Source organism: Drosophila subpulchrella, unplaced genomic scaffold (genome assembly GCF_014743375.2).
Source record: "Drosophila subpulchrella strain 33 F10 #4 breed RU33 unplaced genomic scaffold, RU_Dsub_v1.1 Primary Assembly Seq354, whole genome shotgun sequence".
Classification (NCBI taxonomy): Eukaryota; Metazoa; Arthropoda; class Insecta; order Diptera; family Drosophilidae; genus Drosophila; species Drosophila subpulchrella.
Window position 1 is genome coordinate 2,249,116 of NW_023665577.1, and position 13,611 is coordinate 2,262,726.

Sequence of the window (13,611 nt, forward strand, 5' to 3'; positions counted from 1 at the left end):
ACCCCTAAAACGATTTAGGTTTTTATTTAAATTCGCAACCTATTTAATGAATCAATTGAAACATATAGCTGAACTTATATAGTCTCAGAAACCCCTGTAAAACATTTGATTCTACCCGGTTCTTCCTATAACGCTGTAATCCAATCTGGACCTTGTCAAAATGTTGATCATCAATCAGTGACCAGTTTTTTGTGTTTTTTGCATAAGCAATGTGAGCACTACCTATGTAAAAATTTACATTTACTTAGGTGCGGGGGGAGTAGACAACCCTTGGACCTCGAAGACAACCCCTTGGCAACAACCCGATCCGTTCCGATCCGATCCCATCCCAAATCCAACCCGTCTACACGGATCTTGTGATCTGTCATTACAAGCGAACGAAACGAAAAGAGGCACAAGGAAACGAGACAGCATGAGACGAAGCTGTGTGTTGTTTACGTTTTATGTAGATTTATTTTTGCCTTGCAACTTAAACGCACAGACATTTAAATTTAGCCGCGGCGATCATCTAATGGCCTCGTCCGCACACAAAAGCTGCCCATCCCGCTCCTGCCTCCGCCGGGCGGTACCGGGATCGGCGATCTGATGCTGGTCTGTTGTGGCGTGGTGTGATGGGCTGGTGTCTGATCGTCTGCCCTGCAATTTTCACACTCGAAAAAAGGGGTTTTATCGGGGGTGCCACAGAAATCGGTTAACTCTGAAATCGGGAGAAATTCACATTGATGTACTCAAGAATTCTGTCTAAAAAGTGATTTCCGTGACCAAAGATTATAAAGCTTTTGAAATAAAGTATTACTTATCAGATCAGTATCTCAAATCTCAAATTTAAGTAATGTACTTACGAATTCCTCTTAATTTTAAGATCTAAGCTTCTGTGGCATCTTTGAATTCTTGAAATATTGAACTCTTAAGATTGATATCATAAATATTACATATGAGGAGACATTCGACATGATATTTACTGGTACGACAATCTTTGACGTTTCATAAATCAAAAGCTTCAGGATTTCGTATATGGTATTTATAATTTATTTTACTCTTTTTTATCATCGACTGGCAATCAACTTTATAGACTTGGAAAATCAGTTTTGCAATAGAAGTCTTCTTCAATCCAACCGTAAGACCATTCAAGTTTCTCATGTTTTTTAATTAAAGAAGTTCACAATGATCTTCAAAGCATCATTTTTAAGATTCATACATAGGAGGTTTGAAATATCTAGAGGCTAAAGATTCGAGGGTCTTTATTTCCAAGTGTATAGAATCAGATGAGCTAAAGCCGGCTGCCATGTATCGCATAGCCCTGCCTTGTCCGTCCGTCGTGCCTGTCCGTCCGTCCGTTCGCCTGTCCGTCCGCTGTCTCCGTCTCTATCTCCGCCAATGTGTCCGTCTCTGTCTGTGTGTCACCCGACTGTCTCGCCAAAATGCCATCGCTGCAATCGCTGTGGCGCTCTTTTCGCTGTTATATTGCTGTTGTCTCCGACTCTACTTGATGTGGCATAAAAAGTGTGATCGATGTAAATCTTGTGGCTCAGCTGTCGCCAGCACTTGGTTTTTTTCCCTTGCTGATCTTTGAGTTTTATTTTTATAGGAAGAACAAGAATAGTAAGAGTGAACCCACCACTCACACCACATCACACCTCAGTCTCAGTTCACCACACTCCACCCCCGGGCACTAGCTCCCTCTCGCTCTAATCTGATTTGCGGGATCGAACAACTGTAAACCCGGGCTTTGGGCACGCTCTTTCTCCTTTTCTCCCTCCCTCCTTTCTCCACCTCCACGGATTCTACGGATTGTTCGGCTTCTTCTTGCGGTTGGCTTATTTGTACGTGCGTGTGTGTTTTTGTTTTTGTGCGTGCTCTTTGGCGCGTTGAGCTACTTTACGGATTTGCCTTTGTTATCGATAGGTTGGCTGTACAACCCCCAAGATTGTTTCGAAAAATAGGGGATAAATTTAAGTGGGAAAAGCAAGAAAAGTCGGTCAATCACTAAAACAATATTTCTAAATTACGTATTGGTAATCCACATCTTTTGGCTTACTTACAATGAAGTCCCATAAAAACTTCCAGATAACGAAAAGGGTATTAGGAAAGATACAAAAATTGTAAGTTCAACTTTATTCAAACAATATATTCAACTTTAAACCAAATCCAGCTAAAACGTTTTGAGAAAAACGCTATGATACTGAGTCTTCAGACTTATAGAACCCATTAAAATTTAAATAACAAACTTATGTTGCTTATTTTTATTCATTTCGATTTTAATACTTTTGTTAGTTTATTTGTTTTTTTTTTTCCTGACATTGCCTTTACTTGGCACTTCTAGTCGGTTCTTTTTTGTCTCTCGTTCTTGTTTTATATTTCTGTTTTTTCCTACTGTTTCGGCTTACGTTTTTGTTGCTTTTCCTATTTGTTTATTCAATTCCGCCGCTGATACCGCTGTTTTTGTAGTTGTTTTTGCTATTACGTATTGTAAAATTGAAAGCGTCTTCGTGTTGTTTTTTATTTTTGTGTGACCGCTGCCTATTTGTTGTCTAATTTATTTCTATTTCTACGCCGTTGTCCTCAGATTGAAAAACAAATTACCATAAATGTCATTTTGTAATTGTAATGCATTAATTGTAATACAAATATTGTTGCAACGTCCAGGAAGCAAAAACAGCCATATAATGGAGAGATTACTTTGTAGTAATCAAGTGATCTCTAATGTAGTGTTCATCTCTCACGAGAAAGAAAATAGTTGAGAATAGGAATCGAGTTCTAGGAGAATCTGTAAGACTGAGTTAGTGCGGTCTTAAAATCTTCAGAGAATTAAGTCTCATAAAGTTCAAAGTATCTTTTATAATTCAAATGCAAAATTGACTACATTAAAGTTTTCTTAGAAAGCTTGGCAAACAATTGCCTAGTCATAAATATTAAACATTTGACACAGTTTCCTAGAATCTGTTTTCAACTATAAACATCTAGTTCCTAAGAAAGATTCGACTCGACTTGCATATATTACAAAAAATGTTTATATTCTTCTTTTTTTAATTATTTAGAAATTACTTTTTTAGAATTACTATGGTTAGTTACCATTTTTATAAACTTCTTACTTCTACTTACAATAAACATGTTCATCTACGCCCAACTCTTATCGAAAAAATACATTTTTCGATTGGGAATGCAAATTTTGGTGGGGCATTGATAACTTAAACTATGCTTTGAAAATTGTTGTCCTATTTGAAAGCTGTGGTTAACTTTTAATTGTTACAAGGTATATAGTTGTATTTTTTTTTTATATGTTTGTAGTTCTTTTTGGAGACCTTGTTCGTTCAGCCTGCGTCCGTCTGTCTGGCCCGTTTCGAATCGAAGCGTTTTTGTTGTTTGCCCGGTTGTTTTAGTAGTTGTATCTCTAGTTTTTGTTGTTCCTGTCTGGAACTGGAGCTTTGAGAATCGAGATTTCAGCTTCGAGAGACTGAGGCTCAGATGGAAACTGGCACTGTTTGGGTAGCTACATATTTCAAAACCGCTCTCGTTTCATTGTTGTTTGTATTATTATTCGTTTTGTTGTTGTTCTTTTGGCATGAGCAAGACGCAAAAGGGAGGGGAAGAAGCAGAAGTGGAAAGAAAAAAATATTGTGTCTTGTTTATTGCTTTATTTGCGGCGTTTTGCTCTTGATTAGGTTCTTTTGTGCCTCGCACTTTGCCATTGTAGTTCTCCTCATTCCAGAGTGGTTGTTGTTGTTGCCGCTGGCGCTTTCGCTTCAATGTATGCGTGTATGTATCTGCAAGTGTGTGTATCTATGGTTGTAGCATTGGCGCGCGGGCATAAGGCATAAGGTAAATGTGAAAACAATTTAAGCGGAACTTAATAGCTAAACAACTATTTTAACTTGCTTGCCTTTTGTTGTTGCTGTCGTTTTTTTCAGACGCTTGTAAAATTATATTGCGTTCTATTTTATGCTCAGGAGGCCTGCTGCGTTTTCCTAGCTTGTTGTAATACAGTGCATCCTCTGTAACTGGGATTACAATATATAATCTAGAAAAAATAAAATATTTAAGAAAGTGTTACTTTTAACTTAACTATTAAAAAGATGTTCCATTTATGTAAACTTTTATTAGAAAAAATTAGTTTGATGGTTTTTAAGAATTTTAATATTTGATTGATGGTTTTTTTTAGTACTCTTAAATTTAACTAAAAAACCAATTGGTAAATGATGAACAATTTAAATTTCGCTTTATCCGGCAAACATAATTCATTTTTTCAGATTCCTGCAGTTTTAACATTTTGTGAGGTTGTTTAGATAACTCAAGATTATGTCACTACTAGAAATACTTTCTATTTATCAGAAATTGTTTTAGATCAAATCAATGTTAAAGGTTATTTTGAAGAATCATAATGATTGATAGATGTTTGGTTTTAAAATATGAATATAAAACCAATTGGTAAACTATAAACAATTTTAATAACGCGGCAAACATAATTCAGTTAGATACCCGAATCTTTAACATTTTTTAGGGTTATGTTTGAAGCTCAAGTAAGTTTCATATTTAAGGATAGATCTGCTTACTTGAAAAGTGTATCTTAGTGAAGTTCACCTGTGTCTTTTTTCGCACACTGGTCTTTGTCGTTATGGGTTTTCCGTTTGTTTTCCCCCACTTTTGTGTTGTCATGCACTTTTCCCCCGAGCTCAGACAATTGCGTCGTGCATCGCGCCTTTTTGGCGCCCACACAGACAAAGGCGCACGCACACACTCGCAGGCATTTCCGTTACGCTGTCGAAATCAAATCAAATTAATTCATTAAGCCAAATAAATGTTTAATAAATCATAACGAGAAAAGAAAACAAAACCGAGAAGTGAGTGGGAAAGCGAGGCGAGGGAGGGGCGAAACCCCAAGCAAAAATCAGTCTGGCGCCTATTTTATGAACGGTTCAATAGCAAATGTCAAATTTGACAAGAGGCGAGCAGAAAAAATAAGAAAAGCAAAAGATGAGGGGGCGCACGAGCGAGAATCTCGACTGATAACATGTAAGAACAAAAATTTATATTTGGGGGGGAGGGCGGTGTGGGGGGAAATCTTTTTTCGGACCATACATCGCTTGTTATTAATTAGCTTGACTTGTGACTGGCCCGTCAAAGTTCTGATTTAGCTCGAAAGATATAGCGAAGACCTCCCTCCCGACAGATGGGAATAAATGAATGGTCTGGAAAATGGGGAAGGGGCCCGGAATGGGGTTGTATTATTGTGTTCCCATTTCCAAAAAGGGGGATATTCATTCACCAAAAAAAAAAGAATGGGGAATATGAGTGAGCGTAGAGCAGCGATAAGGCAGCTGATAAGGAGAACAAATATAGCCCTATTTACCTTATGTCAATAGGTAAATACAGCAAAGCATCTTTAACTCAAACGTGTAAATATATATTTCATAATTTTATTTATTTTTAAGTATTTATTTTAATCTTCTCAAAAATATTGGAGTCATTAACCAGGACTAACAACATTTTCCAGTATATGATGACTATAAAAAAATTTAAATAATTTTAAAATTGCTTAAATTATGCTAGTAGTAAAAATGGAGGTAGATGCAATTGTTTCAGTGAATTAGATCTTTGTAGAGAAAACTTATATAAAATTGAAACTGTAAAAAATATGCAAATCTGAATTTAATAGTAGTCCCAAAAGGAAATCCCCGCTAGCCAGGTTTGCCTGTAGTAAGTTTTACTTACTTGGATTTGTCAGTGAACGTGGGGAAATTGGGGTCTCTGGCTGTGAATGAAATCGAATCCAATAAGTACGCGTACAAATTTACTCTACTCACGCCCGCCTTTCGAGTGTGTGTGCGTGTGTGTAAAATTCATTGATAACTTAAAAATGCCAAATCAAACACTCGCACACATCCGCATCCGCACTCTTACGTGCACACAGAAAAATACCTTGTGCAATGCATTCCATCAAAGTAATTGGGCAATGGGGAGCGGAACGTATCATAAATAATAAAAGTGAGCAAACACCGCGTTGGCCAACAAACAAAATAAAAAATAACAACAAAAAAAAACAAGACGAAAGGCAAAAGACGGGGGAGGGGGTAAAATCCCCTGTCGAGATTAGAGAAGAAAGCTTATCAAATCGGAATTTATATGAAATGTTATTTCTGTTATTGCCGCTGACAGTTATTGTTGTTTACTCACTTGCATTCCACACACATACATTGACTCACACACTCGCATAAGCAAACACTCACACGGATAACGGGCGTCCGGACACTTGAAAATGTCATTACACACAGAGAAAAAAAGGCGCGCTAAATATTTCATTCACTTGATTCACGCTGCTTGCCTTTGTTGTTGTTGTTGTCGTTTACGCCACTGCATTCATTCACACATTCACCGCGTGAGAGCGCGTGAGCGAGAGGGACAGAGATATGGGGGCCAAGCAAGCAGTGCAAGTACCATGGGATCGACAGTTGTTGCTTTTCGTGCCTTTCATTCAATAAAAACGCCACACACTCACGCGCACAGTCATGTATCCGAACACAGTTGCGGTAAAAATAATAGTAGTTAAAGCAGTTTGACAGATATTAATACGTTTTTTTTAAACTTTTAAGTATAAAAGGAGTTTGGACCACTTTTAAAGTTATAATAAATAAATGTAAATGTAGTTACAGAGGAGGAAAATCCAGATATAAGAACTTTAAACATTCGTATTGGCAACAAATATGTCATTTTAAGTATAATCAAGTAACTTTCAGAACTTTTGGATAGAGTATTAATTACATCTTGAAAAATAAATGTACAATTATTTTTAAAATAGTTATCATTACTAATTTGCCCATAGCTGTTGAAATGTATTCCATTGCGTATTTAACACTGTGATAAACAACAAAACCACAAAAATGTGGTATAAGCCCAAGCGGATTTCAACTTGGACCCAGCCGCAAGTCAATAATAAAGATACAAAAAAAAATGCAAAACTGGAAAGGATCTGCCAACAGCGTCTTATCTGACCGGAACTGGCCAGCTCAAGGCCTTTAAATACTTACTGTCTAACCAGGAATTGCTTAGCTACTATAATTAATCATTTAGTCATTATTGGAAATGCGGTTGTGTTGCCCCAGCTTTAATTACTCAACATTATGAAAGCGAGACATATTTCACACGATTCAATCGAAAGGCAAAACTTGTTTTCATATTCAATAATTTGAGACGGCTTACAGATTTATAATTAAAGTTAATTAATGCCGATTATTATATGATTATGAACTGTCTGTAAAATTGATTTGATTAAAATGAAAAAGGGAAACTGTATGCATAACGAAATCTATCCATTAGATAGGATAAATAGTTATCTGTAATTAATATTTCACAAAATGATAAACTGTGCAGGCCTGCAAAATTAACCGAGGCGAAAACAAAACAAGTAGCAACCGCAACTTGTGCCGAATTCCAATGAAAATACTATGTAAACAATGATTGGTTGACAGAGATTATAGGCGACAGTATATGGTCTTTAACCATGTTTACGGCCTGTATCAGAGACCCTGTCAAAGCATAAAGACTGCAATTGATTGTGTACCAAAGTGTTTACACAAATAGGACACCCATCAATATTTGATATTGCACATATCGTCTTACGTGTGCAAGTTGCTTATAGTTTGTCATTCGCACGTACTGATACGATCTGAAATACTATATATCAGGCGCCAGCTCTATTTTTGCAAGGCGGAAACCAACATATAAACTTAAAAAAATCTTATCAAGGTAGAAGAGTTATGAAAGGGGATTACGAGTGTGTTTGTGAATATAAGGAATACAATTGAAACAAGGGAGAACGCTACAGTCGAGTACCTCGACTATCAGATACCCGTTACTCAGCTTAAGGGACCAAAGGAAATGGGCGTGGGCGTTTGTGGGCGTTAAAGTGGGCGTGGCAAACTTTTTTTTAATCAATCAATAGGTATTGATGAGAACAATATATTTCAGTTAAAAATTTTTATTCTAGCATCAAAACTGTAGGAGCCACAGTTTTGGGCGGTTTGTGGGCGTTAGAGTGGGCGTGGCACTCTGCTAAAACAAACTTACGCTGCGCAGGAATCTCAGGAATCTGCATGCCTAATCCCAGTATTGTAGCTCTTATAGTTTCCAAGATCTCAGCGTTCATACGGACAGACGGACAGACGGACATGGCTAGATCGACTCGGCTAGTGATCCTGATCAAGAATATATATACTTTATGGGGTCGGAAACGCTTCCTTCTGCCTGTTACATACTTTCCGACGAATCTAGTATACCCTTTTACTCTACTAGTAACGGGTATAAATACAAAATTGTTTTCTACTGATGGTTTGCTTATTATGCAAACATGGGCTTACATTGATCTTAAATAAATTCCCTGAGCAATCATCATTTATAAAACATTTTAAAATTCTTCTTAGTTATTACTCGGAATATTCTATTTTATTTCAATGTTTATTTTAATAGTTAAACTTTAAACTTATCGTAAAAAAAGGGGACTTGCCTATTCGATCAATCACATTAGTTCAAGTTGTTTTTATTGCCCTTTCGCAAGTTTTGGTAGCATTCCGAGAATTCTGTATAAGCTATACAAAATAAATGGGTCAACTGGGAAGCAAACATAACAGGAAGTGCCATATAAATTGCTCATTCCGTGTAATACTCCAGCAATATTTGCTGTCGGCAAACAGGAACTCGAAATGGGGGATAAAGGGATCGTCTGTTAATGCCTATTTATATAAGTCTATCCTTATTTATTGACAAAATGTGACAATGTTGCAAACAGCACTTGCATAGCTGTTCACCTGACTGCTAGATCAGTGGGGGACTTATGAGTGTGAATATCAGTAATGGACAAGCCTTAAAAACTTATGATATGAGGGGGTTTGGTTTTACATCCTGTTGTAAATTCTTTATGCTAAGCTTAATATATTTGATATGTATGAATTTATAATTATGACTATTTTAACTAACGTTTATACTTTCTTATTCTCTTTCAGGTTTTCTGTGTGGAAAGATAAATAACAATCTCATTACGAAGTGTCCAACCTATAAAGGTATACAGATAAGTTTAACTTGGTTTATTTTTACCCTGCTCGTGTACAACTCCGCAGATATGCTTTTTAAGTGATCAATCGTAATTGCCTTCCTGGAAATCTAATTTTAGTCGCTGATTTGTTTGTATGAACTTTGTTCGTATCATTAATTTTAGTAGAACAATTGCACTAGCAATGCTCGCCCTTATCTTGTTATTGTTATTGTGAAATTCAATGCCTGCCGATCGACTGAATAATAATTCATTGAATAAACACAGACAGCAAAGTGGGGTGTGTGCGGCAGTTAGCACTCGACAGTCGAGCCGGGAATGCAACTGTAAAAATAACAACATCACGTCAAGGATCGCCCCCTAATCATCGTCTTTGATATGACGATGACGTGTGCAAAGTACGAGTGCTTCGATAAAAAACAAACGAATCAAATGAGACAGCCGGGAAAATGTGCAATAAACAATGTATTTTGATTCGAACGTGACGGCTTATTGGATTGTCACAAGGCTGTGGTACTTTACCGGCCTGCCCATGTGATTGATGACCAAAGTCTGGGGTCTATATGCTAGTGAAAGTCACGAGATGTGGTGGCGGGGTAATGAACGTCTTTTCTGGGATTTAGATTGCGGCTGATTGTCGTGTGAAATGTATATTTTTGAATATTTACCCAAAGATTGGAATATTAACGTGGAAATAAATGAGGTGGTTACTATCTGATTAACATGAGCTGCATTTCAATAAGTAACTATACATATCAAGACTAAAAACATAAATTTAAGATTTCCATATGAAGAAGGAATATTTTTATGTTTTTGTTAATAGTAAATAACTTAGTATTAGCTTATATTAGAGTACCTAGGGTAGCATTGAAAAAATCGCAGTATTAGCTGCTATCGTTATCGTTATCGCTGGCCATCTCCGATTGGCCGCCTCTGCCTTGGCTCACGCACTGAGATCGGCATTTTGGGTTTTAATCAGCTGACGTTGTTGTTCTTGACGAGGCTTGTGACTTTTCTAGATTTTCGATACGGTTGGCTCCCAATTGTTATTATCGGCTGAGCTTTGACTGCGATATGCGTATTTACTGTTGACATGCCCAACGATCCAACGATTGTTGTATGTTTTATGGATGCCGAATGTAAGGAGTTAAAAGGCTTGTATGACACGATAAATTAGTTAGAGATGAACAAAATGATTTTTGCTTAGCGATCGATCAATCGATGCGATTGCTCGTTACAATAGAAATAATAATAATAGAGAAAATAATTTTATAAGAAATGACAAGTTATATAAAAAGCTTCTGGCTATTAATATTTTACTACACATTCACTGTTTAACAGTGTTTACCGGTACAAACATTAATCGAGTTCTACGGTTCGGAATTGTATAAATTATTTATGTGGTGATTGTGATTACCAACGATTTCGAGGCGATAAAAGTCTGTCATCGCCATGACGAGTACGTCATGATCGTGGAATTTCCGTCACGGTTTCGACTCCACCCCCCAAACCCCCCTTTCCATCCGTGCGTTTGGAATGTGGAATGCCCCGAAATATAAAAGCCGTTTACTTTGTATGCTCACGTATCGGAGTTAATTTCTTGTAGGGCGCACTGGCATTTCATTATTATTTTAACATTTTCGCAGGTGTCTCTTGTAATGGTTTTTTGGATCGGCTCCGTTTCGATTGGGTTCGACGGGTTTGTGGGCTAGGCCTCGAATCGTTACTGGCTTTATTGTTGTATGCTTCGTTACGTTTTATGTTCGCTTTTCGAAACGGATCTCCTCGTTTTCGTTGCGTTTTCTATTTCTTGGTATTTCGGCTTTCCTACATTTTTCGTGTGTTAATGAAAATTTTATTGGAATTTTTTTGTGGCGGTTTTGTTTGTTTTTGAATTTTTTACGAGTTTATGAATGATCGTGCAAGCAAACAAAACACGCGAGACATTTACCAGAGTGCTGAGGGGTTGGGTGGCTTTCTGTGGGGTGTGAGGTTCATTTTCTGGTTGGCTTGGATCGAGTGCCGTTGAACGCGCTCAATCAGCAGCAGAAGCAAAAAGATCAACCGCAACGAGGGCATTCACTACATAAGAAACACAAAAACAGTACAAAAATCCAATCGGTGACAAGCCAAGCAAGTCAATTGAAATCATAGTCGTAAAATAATTATTACTGTCTTCAAGTTGATTATATTATTGGCTTGACTTTAATGATCCGACTCAAAAGGTATTCGTTTTTATGTTGGAAAAACCTCTATGGCGCGGTTTTTACAATTTGTTACTTTTGTTAATCTTATTTTTAAAAAATAAATACTACTGCACAGAATCTGATTTTTCTCAAGCTTTATTTTAACACTACGATATTAGAAACTCTATTAAGAACTCAGTTCGTGTAAACTTTCCCCTAATTCAGATGCTTTAAAATTCTCTATAACGAGTTTGAGCTTTTTATTTGGAAGGGTTTTCATGTCCCTCATAGTAATTATGTATCTCGTTGTAATTTAGACATTTACTCATTTCCATAATTCCAAGTGTTTTATAGCTTCATAGCAACCCTGCCCGCATGTTTCCACCCTGCGTTTTCCAGCTCCTTTAATGTAATGCCGCTTCTAAAAACTTCCCCTATAAAAACCCTCCGGAAAAACAGGCACCGCCTGGTACAGCCTTACATAGTGCTTGTTGGAGAGTCAGTTCAGCGTAGAACCGGCGAAGAATCCACCCATAGACAGGCCACTTTTATTCGCTTTTACGACTCCAGTTCATTTGAAATTAACGGCCATTATTTCGGGGCAATTGTTTGTCGTAAAAAAGTCAGTGGATTGGGGAAATGCATACCAAGCCCAAACACCGATTCCGCATAATGGGCTGTCGTTGGTTGGCAGCTTGTTTATAGAGATTACAAAGTGAGTCGAGCGAAATACCCAGAATGAGATTGGAAAATCCCAACTTGTTTGCGAACTCAAACAAACCACAGGGAATGTTTAGTTAATGCCATAAATAATTGGTGAATAACGATAATAATTTTGCTAAGCCACTTATTCAAAGAATCCAGATTAATCACGATACACATGGTTGGGTTTTCCCTCTTTACATTATGAGCTGAACGTATGCCCCATGTTTTTGAATCATATTTGTGCACTTTCTTATGCTTAACTCTATACAAAATAATAACGTCTATATATTCAATACATAAACTAGCATTTACATTTTTTTTTTTAAATAGTCCATTGTCTGAAAAATATTTAAAAAGGTTTGTTTTTGTTTTCAACTTACATATGTTTAGGATAATCGAGAAATTTCTCAAACTAAATATTTAACTTGAAATAATTATCATCAAATATAAACGAGTTATAGCCCTAACATAAATTTCAAATTGGTTCGTTTTACAACAAATCTTTAGTATGTACCTAGTACATATATGATTGACTCAAATAACTCGTATCCTTAATTAATTTCGTATTATCATTTAATATTCTCACCCAAAAAACTGTATTACTGATGAAATAATTCATTGTTATTTCATCACAGCGGGAAAGACTGCCCGACACCCACAATTAAATGATATAATTGGGTTCCGTACATCTGGGGGCTGGGCAGGCGGCATTATCTCGATGGATAATTGTGCCCCCCGTTAGTAGTCGCATTTAAATGTCATATTTGATATTTGCAAAAGTTCCAACCTCTCTCTCTCTCCCTCTCGGCCAGTGGCCGTCTCTTTCTTCCACTTTGCCGGCAATGGGACGACAAAGTTATTTATCTCGCGTGAGGCGGCGTCACGTTGCTTATCTAGAACTCGCACCTCGCACACACCGATACGCGCCGCAAAAACACTATTCGCATACAAACCGTCCATATCATCAAGCAAAACAACAGGCCCGCACTCACAGTGCTACAAATATATATTTATACCAAGACAACAACTAAAAAGTATAACTATTTAAGTGCTCGAAGGTTTCAGTCACCTATGCCTGTGCGAAAGCAGACGTTTGGATGGACAGCAAACGGCTGGATCCGCATTCTGGGCATGAGTGGGCAGATCTGAAGATTAGAGGGCGCCACATGTGACCGGTATTTAGTTGTAAGTCATGGTGATCCCGAAAGACAGTGCGGAGGTACAGGTTCTGATGGATCTCTATTTCGCTTGAATCACTCGAATACCTAATCTCTGAAGTCTCTAGATGTCATGACACAACCATAGAATGAATATTACGATGTGATATTGGAAAAGAACAAAATAAACTGACATATTATAATAATAATAATATACCCCCATATTATTTTGTATTATTTAAAGAAAAGTTTTTTTCCCAAATCAGACTGACTATTTATTACTAGTGTAAGTTTCCTAAGCGCCCGTCCTCTATGGAATTTTTACTAAACACCTGTTAACGAATCGTCAGGTAAAATGTAAGGTGAATCCCCCAGTTGACCATATAGACACATCGCTAAAGTATCTATTAATATTTATTCAACCATTTAAATGCTCGCTTAAATAAAGCTTTTCGAAATCATACAACAAAATATGCGCAAAGGCAGGCAGGCGAATGGAAACAAGTGGATGCTGTGACAAACC

General features: G+C 37.1%; 1 protein-coding gene across 1 annotated transcript in view; it reads left to right on the top strand.

Moving 5' to 3' along the window:
* LOC119561059 (insulin-like receptor) overlaps positions 1-13,611 on the top strand; it is a 52,104-nt gene that overhangs the window by 23,859 nt on the left and 14,634 nt on the right. Inside the window, exon 3 of the mRNA XM_037874895.1 lies at positions 8,994-9,050. The gene's annotated coding sequence lies outside the window, so the exon portion shown is untranslated. The remainder of the gene's footprint in view (positions 1-8,993; positions 9,051-13,611) is intronic.